The sequence below is a fragment of the Peromyscus californicus genome, unplaced genomic scaffold (genome assembly GCF_007827085.1).
Source record: "Peromyscus californicus insignis strain IS unplaced genomic scaffold, ASM782708v3 Scaffold_4__1_contigs__length_199733344, whole genome shotgun sequence".
NCBI lineage: Eukaryota > Metazoa > Chordata > Mammalia > Rodentia > Cricetidae > Peromyscus > Peromyscus californicus.
Genome location: NW_026294562.1, coordinates 177,117,261 through 177,141,024, shown reverse-complemented (window position 1 = coordinate 177,141,024; position 23,764 = coordinate 177,117,261). Strand labels below are relative to the sequence as shown.

The 23,764-nt window shown below is 42.5% G+C and overlaps 1 pseudogene; it reads right to left on the bottom strand.

Moving 5' to 3' along the window:
• The window catches only part of LOC128095369 (uncharacterized), a 56,719-nt pseudogene extending 33,936 nt beyond the window's left edge, over window positions 1-22,783 (bottom strand).
• Window positions 22,784-23,764: the final 981 nt, after the last annotated feature.

Genomic DNA, 23,764 nt, shown 5'->3' with positions numbered 1-23,764 from the left:
CATCAGGTCTTAAAGTCTAGGGTCCTCAAACTCTGCTCCACTTGGGTCCCTCCCCTATCTCTAGATCTGAGCATCCACTGTTCATCTCTTCTTGGATCGCACAGAGCTTCCTCATCCTTGTAGGAGCAGGAGTAATAGTGATCCTTCTGAAAGTTTACTTCACCTACAAGACTGGCCTTGTCAGTCACTGGAAATTCATTCAGTTCTTGAAGTTACTTGGTGTAGCCACAGAGCTGTGATTTCTTACCTCTAGGGCCATCACTAGCATCTGTATATATATGTGCAACCATATTTGATGTTTATGACACTGAGCTAGAGACAGCTAACTGTCTTGGATTACAAAACATAGGCAGTCATTTCGCTGTTGGCTTGTTCTTCAAGTTGCCTTACTGAACTGACACCAAAGAGGACTTTCCCATAGCTGCATAGACGGAGGCCCTATTCCAGTCTTCCCCAAATCTAGCCCCTCCCCCAGGCCATATGAGTGTTGCCAGGTGGTAGGGACCTACTCTACCCCTCTATGCAGGGTGTAAACCACCAACAAGACTTTTGAATTTAACTCCTTTGTCTAGTTTTCTTTCCTGACTCTGATGATTTTTTTGTTTTATGTTTGAACAGGTAAAATGTACATCACATGTCTTGTAGTTCTTTCAGGTTTATTTCTTTACATTTATATACAAGGAAGACAGGGAGTCTTCCTTGATCAAACCTGATTTTCTTTAAGCCAAAATGAATCCACAGCTTTTCATTCCCCGTGGAAATAAAAGAATAACCCCTCCCCAAAAGTAGCATACATTCTGACTTGAATTTTGAAGTCAAGGTATTTTTAAAACATATAGGTTGGTTTAATCTAACAGCTTTAATCCAGTGTCTCTTAGCAGTCATTGCTCCTTCCTCAGCTGTCAAAAAATTCAAAGACATTAATCCCAGCATGCGGGAGGCAGAGCCAGGCGGATCTCTGTGAGTTCGAGGCCAGCCTGGTCTCCAAAGCGAGTTCCAGGAAAGGCGCAAAGCTACACAGAGAAACCCTGTCTCAAAAAACCAAAAAAAAAAAAAAAAAAAAAAAATTCAAAGACAGCACAATAACATACAGTATCCAAACTCTGTGTATTTTCCATCTTTATGTGGCCTTTTATTTTTATATTACTTTATTCCCCTTTTAAGAACTTTATTCCTTTAAAACTATATTTTTTTACCTAAGACTGTATATACTCTTTCTCTTCTGTCTCCTAAGCCTTTGAACATTTTAAATACACTGCAACCCATTTAGAGATTTTTTTTTCAACTGAACCTGTGTTTACTGCATATCTGTAGTCCTTTTCTGTCTGCATGAGCAAAATTTAAACTGCTATGTAATTTAGATCATGGCGTGCTGATAGCTGGCTCCTCCCCCTCGGTTCCCTGAGAGACTAGTCTCATGGTGGAGGTACATTTACAACCAGCTCTGGGAGCCATGTTTACCACACCAACTCTGGGAAGTTTCTGGGTCTAGGCCATCACTGAGCAGCATGTAGCCCACTGCTTATAAACACCATATAAGTGGTTGGCAGCAGGGCCTCTCAAAAGAGCTGCCTGCCTGTTTTTGCCACTAATACTGAGTCAGAAAGCCGTCTCTTCAAGGAGCCAGGCCTCTGCTCACCACCAGCCAACAGAGCCCACCAGAGAAAAGACAGTTACCAAGAAGCTGAATTTGACTCTGTTTTTGTGTGTTTAGAATCCTTTCCCAAGCTCTCTCAGGTTTTATGTGATGTAGTTGCCCCATATTTGGCACCATATGTAGGTGGAGTTTTCCTGTTCTGACCACCTGCTCCCAAATAACCAGCAGCCATTTTCCAAACAACCGACTCAGAGACTTAATATAAATTACAATAAATTAAATGAATATAAATTCCCACATGCCGAGAAGAGAGAACCATGTCCTGCAAGTTGTTCTCTGACCTCCACACTTTTTTTTATTGTATTGTCTTCTATACTATCCCACAAAGCAGACGTGTTAAAGAATGTCACTGTAGAAATTCAGGAACCAAACACAAGCACACCCTCTGGGCAGTGACAGCTCATTATGATAGGTTCATTTTGGATTTTATGTTTTCTTTCATTTAATTTTCACATAGTATCATTTGTAGTTGTTTCCTTGTTGCAGAATAGCTGTTTTTTTTTTTTTTTTAATAAACTGGAATGTCTGTGTACTGTTTAAGAGTCATTCATATCCTGTGGCTACAGATACATATTCTTAGATATTTTCTCCTGTGGGTCCTTTTAACCCTTTTGCAATCCCTTTCAGGACAGCAGGCTACTGGTGGCAACATTTGTGGATCACACGAGGAGCCTCCTAGTGTGTCAGAGAGGAAGGGCAGGGAAAGATGGTGAAAGAGGCCGAGTCTGAAGTCTACAGAAATGACCCAGGGGGAGGTGGACACAGGGCAGCTCAGCAGGCTGTACCGCCCATGGGAACCCAAGCCCACTTCCTGTAACCTGAAATGTTACTTTTCCCTAAAATTAAAATTAGAAAAAGTCTTATCAGAATTGGATGTGGCTAAGCGAAGAACCTTGTGCAATGGGACATCTGCACTATCCAGTTGGTCTAATCGTAGGTGTCCTTCTAAGGAGAAGCAGAGGGAAATGGATGCACAGTAAAGGTGAGGCCTCATGACCACAGAGGCAAAGATGGGAGTGGAGGAGTAGGCTAGGATGACCGACGCCTTCACCAACTGGGAAAAAGAAGCTGACCCACTCTATGGAGAGACAGCCATGTGATACACAGACAAGCATCCAGGGAGCCCGACTTCAGATTCCCACATCCCTGATCCATGAGACAGATGTCTGTGCTTCTGATGGCTGTTGTATGTGATTGTGTCAAGTGCCATCGGAGGCTCTTGGGGACAGATTTATCCAGTAGTTCTCAGAAACCACAGAAGAATAAGGAAGCAGAGCCTTCTCCCCACAGCCACCTCTCTCCATGTTGCAATCAGACTCTTCGGTTCCCTTGTACTTCCTCATCCATCTCCTAAACTTCCTCTTTACAGCACCCCTCCTTCAAAACGGCTGCTGTCAGTGACCCAATACCACGTACTAAAGTGACTCAACGTGGATGGAAACCTAAATGCAGGCCCCAAAAACGTGCTGATGGGATCACTGCCTCATGTGACACTGGTCTATAAAATAATACTTTCTGAGGTATTAAAAAAATCACAGGAGCTGGGTGGTGGTGGTGCACGCCTTTAATCCCAGCACTCGGGAGGCAGAGACAGGCAGATCTCTGTGAGTTCGAGGCCAGCCTGGGCTACAGAGTGAGTTTTAGGAAAAGTGCAAAGCTACACAGAGAAATTCTGTCTCAAAAAACAAATCACAGGAAACAAAAGATAAATAGAAAAACAGGGTTGCATTTTAAAAAGTAAACTTCTGTAGCCTTGGTGACAAAGGTTCATAATCCCAGCAACTTCACCAACTCGGGGAGGGGAGCCAGCCTGGACTGTGGAGTAACCCCAAGGCCAACCTGGGCAACTCAGTGAGACTCTATTTCAAAATAAAAGTTACAGAGGCCTGAGAGTGTCAAAGGGTACTTACCTAGCATGTGTGAAGTCCAACATTCACATCACATCCTGGGGGCTGGAGAGGTAGCTCAGTGGTTAAAAGCACTTGCTGCTTCTCCAGAGACCCTGAGTCCAGTTCCCAGAGTCTATGTCAGGCAACTCACAGCCACCTGTAGCTCCAACCCCAGGAGAGCAGAGGCCTTCTTCTGGCCTGTGAGCATCAGCACTCATGTGGCGCACACACACACATACATACACACTCTAAAATAAAATAAAATCTTAAAAGAAATAAATATCAGTCCTGATAAATATATACATTCAATACATACACATTATATGAAGTTATATGAACTTCTTTGTAATAAGAAGTATGACCAGGTAACCAATAGGAAAGTAAGCATGTATTACAGAAGGAACAAAGTGACCTAAGCTGAAGGAAAGAGCATTATTAAAGGCATCTATATTGATAGTACTTAGATGTACATGAACACAGGTAGGTAAAAAAAAAAGGACCCACCTTACTATTCTAATCAACATGTCATGGCAGCTCCCCACTGTTAGGACAACTTCTATCAAAAACAAAAGATAAGGAACTGTAGAGATGGCTCAGTAGTTAAGAGCACTAACTGCTCTTCCAGAGAATGTGGGTTCAATTCCCAGAAGCCATATGGCAGCTCTCGGCAACCATTTAACTCCAAATCCAGGGGATCTGATGCTTTCTTCTAACTTCCGTGGATACTGCCTGGACCTGGGCAAGACATCTGTACACATAAAATAAAAACAAATTAATTTTTTAAAAAAGAAAAGATGAATGTTCCAAGGGTGTGGGGCAGAGAAAATCTTTTTACACTACTGTGGGGATATAAGTTAGTACAGACATTGTGCGAATCGGTGTGAAGAGTTAAAAACAATCAAAAAACAGAATGGCCTCAGTGCAGAACTGTTCTTGAAGGTGCTGCAGACAAAGGGAATGGAGTCAATGCCTCAAGGAGACACCTGCACCTCTGTCCATTACAGCCAAGAAGCAGAACCAAACTGAATGTCTAACAGTGGGGGATTGGAGGAGATAAATGGATGGAGAGAAGGGAGGAGAAAGAAGGGGGAGAGAAAAAGAAGAGTAGGAGGAGAGAGGAGGAAGAGAGGAGAGGAAGGGAAAAGGGAGGAGGAGGAGGATTATTTATAATAATTTATCATTTATTATATAATAGTAATAATTATTACTATTATTATAAGAAGAAGACTTAAAAAGCAGAAAATCCTACCATTTGCAAAAACAGATGAATTTGGAGGATGTTACACAAGACAGGTACAGAAAGATGGTTGTCACATTGTGACAATTTATGTGCAATCATATAATGTGTCCAGCTCACAGGAAGGACTATAGTTGACACACAGTGGCTGATGCCAGAGGCTGAGGGCAAGAGTTGCCATTTGGTGAAATTGCAAGTGGCCCTTTGAGAGCAGGAGAAGGTGCTGGAAATCAGCCACACTGCGCGATGACCAAACTTGACCTGCAAATTTCAAAATCGCTCAGTTTAAATTTCAAATTTTCTGATGACAAAGCAAAAACACAACAAACAGGAGCAGAAGCAATCTGTGCAAGAGCACAGCGTGTTAGTTACTGGTGTCAAGGCGTTTGTGAATGAGGATGCGAGGTGAATCTTGTTACACAGTCACATCTCAGTAAACATGTACTTCAGAGCTCATGCTGTTCACTATAAATAAATACAACTTCTATTTGTCAATAACATAAGTAAGGTGATGATAAAGGGAAGCGGTGAATATCCACGAAAATTACATTCTGCTGCTGGGAGGGCCGGCCTTCAGCAGCTCAGGAACTGAAGGGGAGCCACAGAATCTGAGGAGTAATCACTCAGTTGACCTTTCTATCTGAGGGAGTAAAACCTAATTCTGTGGGGGCAGCAAAAAGGGGAAACACACACAGCTTGAGGGTCTCTCTATAATCTCTTTTCTTTATTTTTCAGAAACCCTTTTTATATTCCCCACACCAAGTCCATTACAAGAAGAGGATTTTCCCCAAAACCAAAAGTTACACAGTTACCACATAATCACCTTACAAGAAGAGGATTTTTCCTATAACCAAAAGTTACACAGTTACTACATAATCACCTTTAAAACATATTTTTCTGGAACAAGTCAATCCCTTTATATTTCTCAATCACATCTTTATGCACTTTCTGAGAAGCCCACACTCAGTTAAACATTTCTCTTTTAGACTTCTCATAGATCATGTGCCTTTCAGCTTCATAACCATTTACATAGGCAGTAGTTTTTATAATTGCCAGAAAAACAGGTTACTTGTTTCACTTTTCATATTGTAGAGTCCTGTCCAGTTATCTTAACTAAACATCCAACTCTTTGTTTTTCAGTTACATTAAGTCATTATTTAAAGCTTGGTTTTAGTTATGATGCACACCAAAACCCATGAACACATTTCCCAATATTAAGATTAAAAGCACTTGAGCTAGTCTAGCTTCTGGGACTCATTTGCTTTCCTTAATCATTAACCTAAGCCACAGTCTATACGGCTCTTCAAGAAAAACTCGCAGGTCCTAGCTGTGTGACACTTTCTTGTTCCTATTTTCTACCCTTCACAGCCCCTGCTTTATCAGGGTTGGGCACAACACTGTATTCTACCTTTACCTGTAGATGTATCCAACCTTCCCATCAAACAATAAACACAGAACCAATGCAAAGAAGAAAGCCAAGAGGTCAGAGCCAAGAGCCAAAACCTTACCCTTCCTCCTGCAGTGGTCCTACCTCTCCGAACCAGAGCTACCCCTGTGTTAAAGTCTTTATATAGAGTTCCTGTCCTGCCTTCTCATTGGTTGTAAACCCAACCACATGACCGCCTCCTCACAGCCTGTCTGTATAGGCCTCCAGGTTTTCCATGATTGGTATTAAGATTAAAGGCATGTGTATCCAATAATGGCTGTATCCCTGAACACACAGAGACTTACCCAGCTCTGCCTACCAAGTGCTGGAATTACAAGCGTACGCTACCACTGCCCTGCTTTCCTATGGCTTGCTAATAGCTCTGACCCCCGGGCAACTTTATTTATTAACATACAAATAACATTTTAATACAAATAAAATATCACCATATTTCCCCTTTTCTATTTTAATAAAAAGGAAAAAAAAGAAAAAGCTTATAACTAATATAAGAAAAACTATATACAAAAGGACAATAACTATATACAATATATACAAGTAATAAATACCTAAACAATGTCTAGTCCATTTGTATTTGACAAATTCAGAGAAAATAATTTCATTATCTATCCTATTTTGGTAAGTCCAAAATGTATCCTAATTAATCTTCAACTATAACTAACTAACCTTCAACTATAACTAACTAATCTTCAACTCCCTCAGAGACCCAAGAAGGAAATAATATTAGCTAACAAAAATAAAAACAGGAAGTGCACATAAGCAACCTCCAAAAAATTTGTGAGTTGACAGAAACAGACAGCTGTCTGGACAGTCACCTGAGGTTTCTCCGAAGTGCTGGGGCATCATCTTCAGCCTATAGGCCCAGCATATCCGACAGACTCATTTGTGAAGCAGGATGTACACAAGGTCAACAGTTCAACCTCACATTGAGTGAGAGTAGTCCATGTACCAGAAACACCTGAATTCCACCAGTGTCATGTCATGATTCAGGATTTCAAATTCTGGAAATTGCTGATGGTTTTCCAACTCAGCTGTCCATTCTTCCTGGCTGTGTATATATGGTTTCATCTCAGCATCCCATTCTTCTCCATATCCCTCCATCAAATGCCAGTCTACTATTGAGAGGCGTGAGCTTAGTTACTCTTCAAGAATAACTGTTTCGCTGCTGTTCCATTGCACATCAGAGGCCATCGGCCCACTGCCTGTTCAGCTGCCTTCGAAGAAAAGGGCACTGTACCTTTTTCGAATTGCGAAGGCCACTTCAGGGATGGTGCCATATTGTCCTGGCCTCTGAAGATGCCTTTTGATAAAGCCATAACCACACTTGTTTTGGCAAGAATCAGTAATCCTTTGTTTTATGTCCTGTTTGTCCATTTTGTCCTGTTGATTCGAGGATACTTTGTTGTCCAGTAGCTAACTTTTGCCACAATGAAAGTTAACTCCATATGCAGTTTCTTCAATGCCCATATTTTCTCTGAAGTAGATTGGTACTGCCAGGAGCCGACATGTCTCATAGTCATAACAAAAAAGAAAAATTTTCTAAGTTATTAAAACATTTTAAATGCCATATTCTGTAGATCTCTGAAGGGTTTGAAGATAACCTGTCTATCTAAAATATATCTACTCAATCTTGAAAACATACCTAATATAACTACAAGTTCTATTATAATATCTAACTACTAACTTTCATTTCTTTATATCCTAATAGTTGGTAATAACATTCAAGGATCAGAAAATTGCATTACATTGTTAGATGAACGGTACAATTAGAAAAATATATATAACATTTTCTAACAATATCAATTTCAATATATATAATTTGTATACAATATAAAACAATCCAATCCAATGTAAAGTATTTACATTTTTCTTTTCTTTCTTTTTTTTTTTTTTAATAAGAACCTTAAATCTAATCTCCTTTGCTTAGCCTTTTTCCTAACCCTTGACAACAACTTGTAACCAACCCCCCTAATCAATGAAAATTATCCCAGACCCAAAACCCATTAAAAGACCAAAAAAACCAACCGCCCCACACCACCTCTTTGGGAATGTGGGCGTCGTATTCTTGAAATTGCTTCCTGCTGGGTATGGGCGAAGGTATCTTTATCCTGAAAGAAAAATTTTAGGTTAATTGTCAAATTCTAGGAAAGGTAAATATATCCTTCGTTATCCAGTCTGTGTATAATGCCAAAATTCAGGGTTTATCTCAAATCCTTATTCAAGTAGTCTTTGAGACTGGATCATCTCAGCTAGCTCTTCTCAAAATTGCTCTGAGCACTTTGTAGTTCAAAACTGATCTGTAGATGATGTTTGTCAGCTTAGTGATGTTATTATTGTCCACGTGGAATTGTTGTTGTTGTGGGGCCCCATCTTCTTCCTGGAGACTTCAGTTGATGTTAGGCCTAACCGTGATTTCCTGCAAAAAACTGATAAGAGACTCGAACACAAAGACTATATATGCGACTTTTTAGAATTAGTTAGTACTCTATATGACCATTTATATCTTAACAAAGTTTAAAATGTATATATATCTATATATATTGATCTTGTAAATTTTGATATAAAATTCATACTTTAAGAAAAGTTTAAAGAATCAGAATAGAATCAAAGAGTTGAGATTCGTAATAGAATAGTCCCTTAATTAATTTGGCTTTTCTCCTGTCCCATAGCAGAAGATGGCTCTTTTCCTCTGGCATGATACAGGGAGTTTGCATTTTCCTTTTAACAACATGCTTGAGTTTAAAGAAGGAGAGAGCCATTCTCCAACTCCAAAGTCAGCTTTAAATTTTAATTGAACTGGGACTATTAGAAGTTAAATAGTGTTAAATCTTTAAAGAAAAGCAGAAACAAACATTTAGGAAGACATAAAATTTTTTTAGATAACATACCCATACGCCATTTCACTCTGTTTCTTAGGATAGATGATTTGTTCCTTTTCTTCAGTTGTCTCATTTGTCCAGTGTTCTTCAAATTCCTTAACCTTCATTCTCCTAAAAGACAAAAACAAAAACCTTTCCCCAAGGTTTTTTGGGGATGTTCCTTTTTGACAAGTTATCTGATTAAATGAAAAGGCATGTGTTACTGGTGTAAGTTAGTTTAAATTGGATGTTTACGATAGTTGATGAACTATCACCTCCTCTAATTAAGAGGTCTCTCTTGTTCAAATAGAACCTTTATCAATTTTGATGGTACCCACAGCTTATCTTCTCCTGTAGAAATAAAAGCAAAACCTCGTCCCCAACGTAACACATACCCTGGTTTCCATTCTGAGGTCAGCACATCCTTAAAATATATAGGTTGATTTAATTCTGTAGTTTTTTCTATTATCCAATGTCTCTCTGCAGCTGTTGTTCCTTTCTCATTGGCATTGAGAAATTCAAAGTTAATAGAGCATTATGTAGTCTATTTCTGGGGGTTTTTGTTACTCCTTTTTGTTTATTTAGCATATCCTTTAGAGTTCTGTTTGATCTTTCTATAACTGCTTGACCTGTAGGATTATGTGGTATACCTGTTACATGGTTTATATTATAATAAGCAAAAAACTGTTTCATTTTAACAGAGACATATGATGGAGCATTATCAGTTTTGATTTGTGCAGGTATACCCATAATGGCCATAACTTCTAGCAAATGAGTGATTACAGAATCAGCTTTTTCAGAACTCAAAGCAGTTGCCCATTGAAATCCTGAATAAGTATCGATAGTGTGGTGTACATATTTCAGTTTTCCAAATTCTGCAAAGTGAAACACGTCCATCTGCCAGATTTCATTCCTCTGAGTACCCTTTGGGTTACATCCTGCTGGTAATGGTGTTTGATTGTAGAAGGAACAAGTAGGACATTTCTTTACTATTTCTTTGGCTTGTTGCCAGGTTATGGAAAAATCCTTTTTTAAACCTTTACTATTTACATGATGTTTTTTATGAAATTCTGAGGCCTCCAGCACATTTCCTATCAATAATTTATCAATCTCATCATTGCCTTGTGCTAGAGGGCCTGGCAGACCAGTATGGGATCGGATGTGAGTTATATATAAAGGATGACTCCGTTTTCTGATTGTATCTTGTAATTGAATAAATAATGAAGTTAATTCTGAAGCATCGTGGATAAATTCTGCAGTCTCAATATGTAATACTACTCTTTCAGCATACTGAGAGTCAGTTACTATATTGAGAGGTTCTGAAAAATCCATTAATACCAACAGAATAGCATACAATTCTGATTTTTGAACTGAATTATAAGGACTTTGAACCACTTTACTTAAATTTTCTGATTTGTAACCTGCCTTTCCTTGTTTGTTGGCATCTGTATAAAATGTACGAACTCCAGATATGGGTTTTTTCCTCACAATTTGAGGCAAGATCCAATCAGCTCTCTTTATAAGATCAATTCTATTGCTTTTGGGATATTTGCTGTTAATTTCTCCCAAAAAATTACTACAAGCTTTTTGCCAAGCTTCATTTTCTATCCATAATTTTTCAATGTCCTCCTTAGTTAAAGGTACGACAATTTCTGCTGGGTCTATTCCTGCTAATTGACGAAGTCTCAATTTTCCTTTCCAAATCAAGTCAGAGATTTTTTCCACATAAGTTTTTAATTTTTTATTTGGTTTATTTGGTAAAAATATCCATTCCAATATAATATCTTCCCTTTGCATTAATATTCCTGTTGGGGAATGCCTAGAAGGTAAAATAACCAAAATGCAATCCAGCTTTGGATCAATACGATCTATGTGCCCTTCATGTACTTTCTTTTCTACCAAGGCCAATTCTTTCTCAGCTTCAGGTGATAATTCTCTTGGACTATTTAAGTCCTTATCACCTTCTAAGGTTTTAAACAAATTATTCAGTTCATCATTTTTTACCCCAACAATAGTTCTTAGATGAGAAATGTCTCCAAATAATCTTTGAAAGTCATTAAGAGTCTGTAGTCGATCTCTCCTAATTTGCACTTTTTGAGGTCTAATTTTTTGAAGTTCTATTTTATATCCTAAATAATTAATAGAATCTCCTCTTTGTACCTTTTCTAAAGCAATTTGTAATCCCCAGCAAGGCAAAATTTTCTTTACTTTTTCAAACATTCTTTCTAAAGTATCTGCATTTGAATCAGCTAATAAAATGTCATCCATATAATGATAAATTATAGATTTAGGAAATTTTTTACGTACCACTTCTAATGGCTGTTTTACAAAATATTGGCACAAAGTTGGGCTATTCAACATTCCCTGTGGGAGAACCCTCCATTGAAATCTTTTAACCGGTTGAGAATTATTATAAGTAGGCACTGTGAAAGCAAATCTTTCTCTGTCTTTTTCTTGTAAGGGCATTGAAAAGAAACAGTCTTTTAAATCAATAACTATGAGAGGCCAGCCTTTTGGTAACAGAGTAGGTAAAGGAATTCCAGATTGTAAAGAGCCCATTGGCTGAATTACTTTGTTAATTGCTCTAAGGTCTGTTACCATTCTCCATTTACCAGATTTTTTTTTTATAACACATACAGGAGAATTCCAAGGGCTGGTTGATTCTTCAATATGATGAGCATTTAACTGTTCTTCCACCAGCTCTTGTAAAGCCTGGAGTTTCTCTGTTGTTAAAGGCCATTGCTGAACCCATACAGGCTTGTCTGTTGACCATTTTAAAGGTAGAGCTGTTAATGTTTTTGGAAGATTATCAGTTGTTGTGCCCTGTTCTTGTATGACATGGATGGCTGGTGAGCACTCATTAGAATAATATCTTTTAATATTTGTCTCAGAAACATGTACTAATTTATGATTTGTTTCTGAGATTGGAGGGATATTAATCTGAGTATTCCACTGTTGTAACAAGTCTCGACCCCACAGGTTCATAGCTATGTTAGCCATATATGGTTTTAATTTTCCTTTCTGTCCTTCTGGACCTATACATTCAAGCCATCTTACACTTTGTTTCACTCTAGATAATGTCCCAATTCCTAAGAGTTGAATGTTTACCTCCTGAAGAGGCCAAGTTGGATGCCAAAATTCTGGTGCAATTATGGTAATGTCAGCACCTGTGTCTACCAGACCAGACAACAAAACACCATTTATTTTTATTGTTAGTTTTGGTCTTTGTTCATTAATAGAAGTTTGCCAAAAAATTTTCTTTATGTTTTTTCCTGTATTTCCTATTTTCTCTGTTTCATCATCTCGACTAACATGATTTATTCCAATAGACATTTGGTTATTTAGTTGCTTTGAGTAGGGGTTTCCTCTACAACTGCAGGAAAGGTTTGAACTGGATTTACTGTGGGGGCCTGCCTGAGGCCCCTCTGGGAGTTTCCCGAAGCTCGAGGCAGAGGGTTACCCTGTCTGTCCCTTGTTGATCTACATTCGTTGGTCCAGTGTTTTCCCTTACCACACCTTCTGCATACTCCAGAAGGAAGGGGCATTCTGTTGCCAGTGTTCCTTGAATAAACATTATTTCTAGGAATGACCTGTTTACAATCCCTTTTCAAATGTCCTTGCTTTCCACATCCAAAACATCTAACATTGCTCAAACCTTTTGAAATTGCTTTTCCTACCCACATATCATCATGGTCATAAGCCTCTACATTAACTGTATCTCTAATCCAATCTTCCAAAGGTGCAGATCTTGCCTTTAACGGCCTAATTATTCTTTTGCACGCTGCATTTGCATTCTCAAAGGCTAAAGATTCAATTATTATCTGACTAGCCTCTGAATTCGGGACCATTTTTTGTACTGCTGAAGTCAATCTTTGTAAGAAGTCTGTGAAAGATTCTTTGGGGCCCTGTATAACCTTTGTAAATGACTCAGTTTTTTTTCCTGGTTCTTCAACTCTGTCCCATGCATTCAAAGCTGCCGTTTTACATAGAAGTAGGGTTTGGACATCATATGAACATTGTGTTTGTACTGAAGCATATTGGCCTTCGCCAATAAGCTGATCCTGGCAGACTTGTATTCCGCTATCCCTCCATTGTCTTTCTATATTTTTAGCCTCATTACTGAACCACATTTTCCACTGGAGATTTTGTCCGGGTTCAAGAACAGCCTGTGCCAATTCCCGCCAGTCCTTTGGTATAATCCTATTACAAGTTGACCAGGTGTTTAACATTTGCTTTACATATGGGGAGTGCATGCCATAAGATGCTATTGCCTCCTTAAATCTTCGTAAGTCTAACATTTCAACTGGAACCCAAGTATTTTGTTCATTCTCTTCATCAGGTAGCTGCTGTACGGCTACTGGATAAATTAAGGGTGATTGTGTGAAAACTGGCTTTCTTTCTGTAACCTTACGATCCAATTTTGAAACAACTTCACTATTTATTTCTTCTGTCTGAATTTGAATTTCTCTATAATTCATTTTTACCGGTTTAACAAGTTTTTCTAAGACTGTTATCCTGGCACTTAAGTTGACGATCTTTTTAAATAGTAAAATGAGGATAAGAAAAGTAATAAACTGAATAATTCGATCAATATTAATCTTTTCATATAGTTGTTCCATTGTCAGAGTGCCTAAAATTTCAAACAAAGCCCAATTTTCTTCCAATGTACACATAAAGCCCATTTTTTTTTTTAATGTAGAAAAAAATTCTCTTTTAAATAGATATGTTAATTGACTTACCAAGTCTGGGTAGAACAGTAGAATCCCAGGGAATTTCACAGCCACCTGGTGTTCGAGGTGTGAATCCAGCGAGAGAGAGAGAGAGAGAGAGAGAGAGAGAGAGAGAGAGAGAGAGAGAGAGAGAAAGTGTAGCCACTTGAGCCGAGTCAAGCCTTGGCTTTACAGGCAGGGGCCCTGTTCAGCGGGGCAGGTCTGAGTTGTTTGTAGCAGTTCCAGCTGCGGGTCAGTCAGGCCTGGGCCCAAGCTAGGCAGCCGGGCCGCCCAGGCTGGAAACCGGACCTGCCGCCAAGCCAAGCCAATCGGTTTTTAATGAATTCTTGTCACGTTGGGCGCCAAATGTAGATGTATCCAACCTTCCCATCAAACAATAAACACAGAACCAATGCAAAGAAGAAAGCCAAGAGGTCAGAGCCAAGAGCCAAAACCTTACCCTTCCTCCTGCAGTGGTCCTACCTCTCCGAACCAGAGCTACCCCTGTGTTAAAGTCTTTATATAGAGTTCCTGTCCTGCCTTCTCATTGGTTGTAAACCCAACCACATGACCGCCTCCTCACAGCCTGTCTGTATAGGCCTCCAGGTTTTCCATGATTGGTATTAAGATTAAAGGCATGTGTATCCAATAATGGCTGTATCCCTGAACACACAGAGACTTACCCAGCTCTGCCTACTAAGTGCTGGAATTACAAGCGTACGCTACCACTGCCCTGCTTTCCTATGGCTTGCTAATAGCTCTGACCCCCGGGCAACTTTATTTATTAACATACAAATAACATTTTAATACAAATAAAATATCACCATATTTACCTGTATTAATTTTTCCACTAAACTAACCTCTATCATAATCCTTTACTACAATTGTTAAAAACTCTTAGTCAACAAAATTCTAAGCAGTGATATGGGTGTGATGAATTGTGTAGGGAGTGGGGTGCAGGGAAGAGTGAGGTCACTGGACATGTGCACCTGAAATGGATCTTGGGACCATGGCTGATTCCTCTCTGTCTCTTTTGCTTCTCCTAGCTTTCATGGGGTAAACAGGCCTCTACCCCACGTTCCTTACACAGTGTACTGTGTCACCACAGCCCCATGGCAAGGGCACATGACCATGAAACCCAAGAAATCATGAGTCCAGAGAAACCTTTCTTCCTTCTGAATTGTTTTCCTCAGACACTGGATGACAGTGACAAGCACACTCTTCTTTCAGCTGTTCCAGGACATATTACAGATAAGCCTTGGAATTCCATTAACATGAAAATCCAGTCACAGCTCTGCTTCTCTCAAAGACTCTTGTTTCTCACCATGCCCTATAGGTTAGCATCTTCCATTGCCACCCCCTTGCCCCGCTCTAAATCTTTTTCTGTGAGTACCACACTGTAGGCCAGCTTTTGCCTCTAAGCCATTGGGCACACTGTTCTCCAGTCCATCTCCTTGAGGCCTCTTCCTCCAACAGACTCAAAGAGGCTGCCTCCTCTCACTTTCCAAGCATCACTCAAGTGTCACCAACTCCTCTCCTGCATCAATTGTCTTCACACTCACATCTCCAGTTGACATGTCCTCATTCATTGCATATTTTTATTCCTGTTCTCATCTTTACATCAGTCAATCTTTGGTAACAGAAATGGAAGCAGTTCTGTGTCCTGAGGTATACCTAGCACCCATGAAAATGGTCCATATGTAGTAATATTGTCACTTCTGCATGTGATCAGAGGTGCATGACAAGCACATGCCTACCCAGAGTAATATACAGCTAGAGGCTGAGGTGCTCAGGTAAGGGACAGGGGGAGAGGTTGGGGAAGGGCTTTGAGGTGTGGAGACTCACAAATATACAATTTTCCATATAGGGGACTGGGAAGGCCGAGTAAGCAGTTCATGATGCAATGAACAGAGAACATTGGGAGAAGAGTCCAGCAGCACATACCATGCAAGGCCCTCATTGCAGGCTGTGACGTCTGCCCATCTCCATCTATGTGACGGTTCAGGATTGTTCAGGCAGTGGAGGAAGTGAGTGATTGTTGCATCTGGAAGATCATTCTGAAGGCCAGTGTCAAGAACATAAAAATAGTGGGTAGAGGGAATTCTGTGGCTAGGAACATTTGAGGACCAGAGATGATCAGAATTCAGATAGAGAACGGGGTAAGGGTAAGGATGGCCCAGAATGAGGAGGGAGAGAGAGAGAGAGAGAGAGAGAGAGAGAGAGAGAGAGAGAGAGAGAGAGAGAGAGAGAGAGACCAGGCAGTGGTTCATGGCATGAAGGGTGGAGAGAGCTCATGGTAGAGATAAGACCCAGAGCATCATGGTGCTTGGCAGGGACAAAGGTTTAGAATGGGGTTGGGTAGCTGACCTGTGGCCATGCTGAGCCAGGCAGGTCATTCTACGGTCTTTACAAAGAGGGTCCAAAAGGAAGTGTCCAAAAGGAAGTGAGACAGACGCAGGGCTCTGCTTCACTCACCTGAGGACTAACTGGCGGCCGTGTCTGAATAGTCCCTGTGCACTGTTGCCCGCACTGTCCTCTTCCTACGTGACCTCACTCTGAGTGAAGAGACCAGGGACTTCTCAGAGGACACTCTGGCAGCCACCTCCCCAGTGTCCTAGTCAAAGGCTGGATGGGGAACTGAAGAAGAGACATGCACTATCCCCAAGATAGCCTTGCTGAAACCAACTTCTTCCTACATGAGTGACAGCTGGGGTCAGCATCTGACCTATGGGGAGTTCTCACTGCCTACAATCCCCTTTCCTGTCCCCACACCCCAGACCCTTTCTTAGTACCCTAGTACTGGGACTCTGGTATTTAGCATCAGGCAGCTGCCTTCCCCATACATTTTCCCTCTCTCAGGGGCAGCACTCACCTGAGAATAATGAGGCACAGCCCAAGAAGCAGGATTTTAAGAGCTGCCTCTACCACAGCCACCAGAACCACCTCGGCCATCAGTCCTGATTTCCCTGCAGTAGGATCCGGTCCTCTAAATGCCCCCTCATCTCTGAACGTAAGACCATATGATCCCAGGAGTACCCCACCCTACATCCTGACTATCCAGAGCTCTGAACCAAGTATGTGGATATGCATTGATGTGAGGCAGAGAAGGGCCCACACTCTTCCCTTGCTGTTCAGTGACCAGGAACCCTGGATCCTTGACACTCACGCTTTAAGAACAGGCTCAGAGACATGTGCTGAGATCCAAGAACATTCTGTGCAGAACAAGTGAATTCTCCTTCATATCTTAGGTGCATTCGAGGTAGCTCTAACAACCCAGGAGTTGAGGACTGTATGGGACTCAGAATGAGGTTCTCATGAGCCCAGCTCAGCCTGGCAGGAGGGTTACTGTCAACAGTACAAACCATATGCAGGGATTCTCCTTCCAGTAAAGTCAGTGTTGAGCCATTTCTCAGGGCTGTAGTTGCTGAAAAGGAAGAGTCGTGGAATCATTAGCAACAAAGAACTCAAGAGAGGGGAGATCACAGAAGGAGATGAGTAAAGATTCAGTGTGGATTTAGCCACACAGGTACAGATGAAGGCAACTCCTCTGATAAGTCCCACCCCTACTCTGTGTGTGTGTGTGTGTGTGTGTGTGTGTGTGTGTGTGTGTGTGTGTGTGTGTGTGTGAATTTTTTACTGTTTGTATAAGTTGTGGAAGGGGCCTTGTGACTCTCTTAACTTTTTCAGTTTCCCAGATCTTATATATTCCAGTGGCTCCATGAGTCATGAGTGTCTAAATGTTCTGGTTTGGAAGAAATATTAGCTCGTAGGCAGTGTACATCTTGTGGTCCAGGAGTGCTTGCTGGAGGAAGGATATCTGTCTACCTCTTCCCAAAGTCATGAGTAAGGGTCGAGTTTGAAACCAGAGCATGATGAAGGTAGAAGAGGATTCCAGAAGGGACAGAGAACGCAAAGCTGCACCGGGGCAGAGCACATCAGAACCACACAGGAAGGACCCTCAGGTTGGATGGAGAAGAAGACAAGGTCAGGGTGGCAGACACTTCCGGTCTGTCTTCAGGAGGTCAAAGGTGAAGTGTGTGTGTTTTAAGAAACTCACATGTGAAAATTATAACATGCGTATGAGTAGGTCAATGTGGCTATAGAAAATTCCTCCTGCTTTTTACAAACTACTGAACTCCAAGAAAGGGCAATTAGGATAGGCAATTATAAATGTACATTTATAACTAATTTCACAAGAAATTGGTAATTTTTCTACCTAGGAAAGACTGTTCAAGATAAAACAAAAAAAAGTGAATGACTCTGGAAATCCACATAAAGAATATTCCTAGCAGTTCCAGGAATGAAAGACTGGTGACTGAGATGGGTATGGTGGTGCAGACAGACCTGGATCCCATCACTCAGAGAATCACAGACAATGCCAGCCTGGGCTACATACCTGGACCTGGTCTCAAAAAATTCTTATTTGGACTGTGTCATTAAGGTATGACAAACACAAAGTATCAAATAATATGGAGGCTCTGGGAACATGGCAGAAGAAGAGGAGGAAAGAATGTAAGAATGGAAGGATGGAAGAGCTGGAGAGATGGCTCAGAGGTTAAGAGCACTGTCTGCTCTTCCACAGGTCCTGAGTTCAATTCCCAGCACCCACATGGTGGCTCACAGCCATCTGTAATGAGATCTGGTGCCCTCTTCTGGCGTGCAGCAAACTTGCAGAAAGAACACTGTTTACATAATAAATGAAATAAATCTTTGGAAAAAAAAAAGAATGGGAGGATGGAGAGGAATGCTGTGAATCAATGTCTCCTGGGCATAACATGGTTGTTTAATCTGTGACCTGTGGCTACCTGAACAAGACCTGCACTAGACTGGGCCCATCAACCTTCCAGTCATGGATGGGGTAGGAGTTCAGAAGGTCTACTATCCCTGAGAAGTTAATGTTGCTGACAGGGAGTAGGGAAGGAGTGGGGAAGAAATCACAGTCCTCAGTAGTTCAGTCACTGGTAAGTTGCCCTTGCTCAACTAAACAACTCCACCCCATGCTCATGGTGGTAACCCTAATTAAATGCAGTGGGCCACAAACTAAAGACATGAAAGCAGGAGGAGGCTTGATAAAACCGTGAAAGAGCAAATATATTTTTAAAAACCACATAGATATTTCCATTGTCACTCTCTACTGGTAAAGTTTAAAAGGTCACACCCTACGCATGGGAGTTGAGGCTCTAGAAAACACATGTTCTCATCCCACAGTGCTGGAAATATAATGATGGAAAATATCCTACCACTCTTCTCAAAATTTGAATTTATTCCACTGATCAACTCACATTTGTGAACATAGATTTACTGTGTATTTTTTTGATATAATGAAATTAGTACCATGGCTGCCTAGTAATACAGGAAGCCCTTGGAGGCAGAGTTCATCCATATATGATGGACCAAAGTCTTGGAGAACAAAGACCATCTGAGCTCTTAACATTTAGTTCCCTCTCAGACTTTCATGTTCAATTCAGCCTGTGTAGACACTGATTCCACCTTGAGAGGGGACTGAGATACTGGGGACAGACCACCATGTGTTCTGAATATTTACCCATGTGGAAGTTGTCTCCTCAGTCACTCAAATCAAAGCTGTAAGGTAAGAAAGAGCTGAAGCTGGAGGCTGATCCAAAAGATGGGTGAGACAGACCAATTATGTCTCTTTGGCTACGTTACTGCTGCCCTGTGCTGTTGTGATCAAGGTGAATGCACAGCTCTCCTAGGAAGTAAGGGTTATCTGGGGATAGATGCTCAAGTGGACAATAAAGATTCAATGGGGAGGAGACAGTCTCTCGTTAGGGGTCGATGTACCGAGAGTGAATCTAGTATGGAGAAAGACAGGATTTGCCCTTTGATGAACAGGCCCTGCACCCCCCATCCAGAATGTCTTCTCTTACCTGGACCAACTCCTTTGTAGACAGTCATGGTTAGATTCTTTGGAGCATCTGAGAAAGGATGACAAAGTAGATCCATTAGTGGAAAGGCTAGGTGAACACCCTTCTTCTGGCCCCAGTAGATGCCGAGGTGAGGATGATGGGGTTCCATCTATTTCCATCAGTTCCTGATCTGCCCACATCCATATTCAATGACTCAGTGTATAGACCTTAATCTCATCCCCACTGTCCCCTTGGACTTCTATCCATTAAAGACACGGTGACCCAGCCCAGCCTCACATGACACATTGAGATGGATGGTCGTCCTTGTGGTCACACCAGTTCCAGGCAGGGTCACCTGACAAGTGAGGTTGGTGCCATGGTCCCAGGGCTGGGGGATGATGGTCAGCACTGAGGAACCAATGGCATTGGTGCTCAAGAGTGACACAGAGGTTCCAGTCCAGGAGAAGGTGGGGGGCTCACAGGCCCAAGGCGCAGAGCAGGTCAGGTTGCTGGGACGTCCAGCCTCCAGGGTCTCCGGGATAAGGATGTGGGGGGTGTTAGTGAGGGCTGGTGAGGAGAGGAGAGAAATGGAGGATCAGGAGGGGTGAGGTGCAGCTTCAGGGGAAGCCCTGGCTCTGATCCAGCTCCTCCCCTGAGCCCTGATGCTCAGACCTAGCTGCTCCCAGGATGGAGTCCTATCCCAGGCCTGCCCTGTGGCACCCATGGCTTTCCCTGGTGGCTTCTCTGCAAGCCATGTCTGACCTGTCACATGCAGAGTCATCGTGTTCATAATATAATTATACTTCACATCTCTTCTTTCCAGGCGAAAGAAGTATGAGCCTGTGTCCTCCTTCCTGGTCTTTCTGATGTCCAGGGAGCAGTCATTCTTCTGTGGCTCTCCCAGCAGGAAGAATCGGCCCTGGGTCTCCCTCAGTACTGGCCTTTGTGGGTTATTTGTGGCCACTGGGAAATCACTCCCTGTTTGGGCTCCACTACGGAACCAGTAGCCATGAATCGGGTCTGAGTCAGTCCATTTCTCCTTGGTGTAGGAGAACCTACAAGGTACAAGGATACACAGGCCCTCTTGCACCACCACCTCCCTTTCCACACTCAGGGTGTAACCCTCCATGGCTTCAGGCCTACCCTCTACCCCTTTCATTCCCCAGAGCAGCAGTAGCAACAGCAGCATGTCGAGCTGAAGCTGCAGGGCCACCAGAAGTCTGACTCTCTGGGCTCTTCTCTGAGGAACTAAGAGGTGCAAGGCCTGGAGGAAGTCCCACCGGAAGCAGGGGGAGGCCAGGACAGTGGCTGCCTTGGGAGGAGGAGCTTGGACCTTGAAGATCAGCCACCCAGATCTCCTCCTGAGGCCAAAGAAGGCAACTGCCTCCCCCAAATTCACCCGTGTGGGTTCTGATCCCATCTTCTCCCTCTCTGCACTGACCTTGGCCTTTGAATGACATGTCCTGCCCAGTGAAAATGGGTTTGCTTCATCCAGAGCCCCCAGAGCCTCCCCTGAGGCTGATGATATTGGTGGAGTTGGGGACCGATGTAGGGCATAGGGGAGAAGAGGGACTGGGAGATGCAGGCTGGGGGTAACCAGGCTCTCCTCCCTCCCTTCGCAGTTTGTCATGGGCACACCCTCTCTGAACACACCTGGGCTGTGTTCCCAAAGCACCATGTCCAGTGGGAGATGGATCTCAGGCCCCTGGAGCGTCTCACAGCCAGAGCCTCAGTGGAGGAGGCACAGATTGGGTGGACAGCTGCTCTGAAGGGGTGGATGTGAACATTCTTCCATTTAAATCCCTCCAAGGGATCTGGAGACATAGCTAGCTTGGTAGAGTGTTTGTTTCACATGCACAAAGCTCTGGCCTCCATCTCCAGCACCACCTAATTTGTGTATGGTAGAATGTGCTGCAATCTCAGCACTTAGGGGTAGGAGGCAAGAGGATCAGGACTCCAAGGTCAACCTCAGCTACAGAGTGAGTTTCAGCCCAGCCTTGGCTTCAGCAGACCCTGTCTCAAAACATACAAACCAAACCCTCAAACCAAACCAAAACAAACACAACAAAAGCAAAAATACACTGAGGCCACAGAGGGGAGTCTCACTCCCAGGAGACCTGGGGAAATGGAGGCTGAGGTACTACACAGTGGGACTTGCTAGAGATGTAACCTATCTAGCAGGAGAGGAGATATTTTAGAGAGAGGTGCTTGTGACCTCCATTGGGCTATCAGACTTTTGGGGACAAAGGGCCTCCAAAGAATTAAAATTTCCACAGGGCTCCCATGTTGGGGAAACAGAAAAGCTAAAGTCCAAATAACACCTACAGGATGAACTCACCACCCAGGTAGAATCCACACAGTTTTGACAACACATTGGAACACCTTGTGGGCCAAACAAGGATGTGTCACTGATGGGCACTACCACACCTTGACCAGGACTGCTTGATCATGCACACTTCTTGCCCTCTAATTAAACCTAAACTTCACATCAGGACCCTGAGGATGGACTTGAGGGTCACTGAACCTCTATTTGTTTCTCTTCCCGGTGTAACCAAGTCACATTAAATCTCCCTCTTTCTTATGTCTTTAGTTGGTATATGGAGGGTGAGTGTGGCCAAGCCTGCTCTGTTGGGGCTACTAGTGCTCAAGCATTGACCTTGAAAACTACAATAACACAGATTATAGGAAAAAGTAAAATGTCCTTCCTTGTTCCAGGATGGATTTCTTGTTGGCGTTGGAATTCAGGGTCCCTCACATTAGTAGGTGCTCTGCTGCTGAGCCATGTCCCCTGCCCTTCACTGGGGGGTTCTAGGCAGGGGCTCTACCCCTGAGCCACACCCCATCCTCTCACTGGGGGATTCTAGGCAGGGGCTCTACCACTGAGCCATACCTCCAGCCCCTCACTGGAGGATTCTAGGCAGGGGCTCTACCACTGAGCCACACCCCAGCCCCTCACTGGGGGATTCTAGGCAGGGGCTCTACCACTGAGCCACACTCTTAGTCCCTCACTGGGGGATTCTAGGCAGGGGCTCTACCACTGAGCCACACCCCCAGCCCCTCACTGGGGGATTCTAGGCAGGGGCTCTACCACTGATCCACACCCCCAGCCCCTCACTAGGGGATTCTAGGCAGGGGCTCTACCACTGAGCCACACCCCTAGCCCCTCACTGGGGGAGTCTAGGCAGGGGCTCTACCAACTGAGTCACACCCCCAGCCCCTCACTGGAGGATTCTAGGCAGGAGCTCTACCACTGAGCCACACCTCCGGCCCCTCACTGGGGGATTCTAGGCAGGGGCTCTACCACTGAGTCCCACCCCATCCTCGCACTGAGTATTCCAGACAGGCTCTCTACTGCTGAGTCATGGCCACAGCCCATCATTACATATTTCTTCTTTGATGTTGTCTCTTACTGTCCCCTTGCTCCAGAATACTACTTGTTTGCTCACAGACTATTCCAGTCAGGACTTGACCATAATTCTTAATTTTCTCAGGATCCCCATTAGATTGCCAGTGCCCTCTATCAGCAGGAAGTAGTATGAGAAGCTATGCCCAAATTCCCACAATACTGTCTATGAATGTTTGTTTTTATTTAAAGTAGGTTGATTATAAATGTGATCTCTTTATAAAGAAGAAAAGGGGACAGTAAAGATATGATGGGACGAAAGGGTGGGTTGTTGAACCTACTTTTAAAGAGCAGCTTGTTTAAAATGTTTTACTTGGGACAGATCTTAGTTTATTACAAATTTAATTTTGTTATACTATATATATATTTCTACTTTCATTTAACGTATTATGTTTATGTAATTCTTTCAGATTGTAATGGATAATTAAGAAATACAGATTAATAATTAGTCATCTATGATAATCAAACTTTTTTTTTTGTTTTTTCCAGACAGGGTTTCTCTGTGGATAATCAAACTTATAGTCATGTTAGTTAAGTTTTCTAGGTGTACATAGATATATTTCAGATAGATAATCTTCAAACACTTCAAAGACCTACAGAATATGGCATTTAAAATGTTTTAAAAACTTAGGCCGGGCGGTGGTGGCGCACGCCTTTAATCCCAGCACTCGGGAGGCAGAGCCAGGCGGATCTCTGTGAG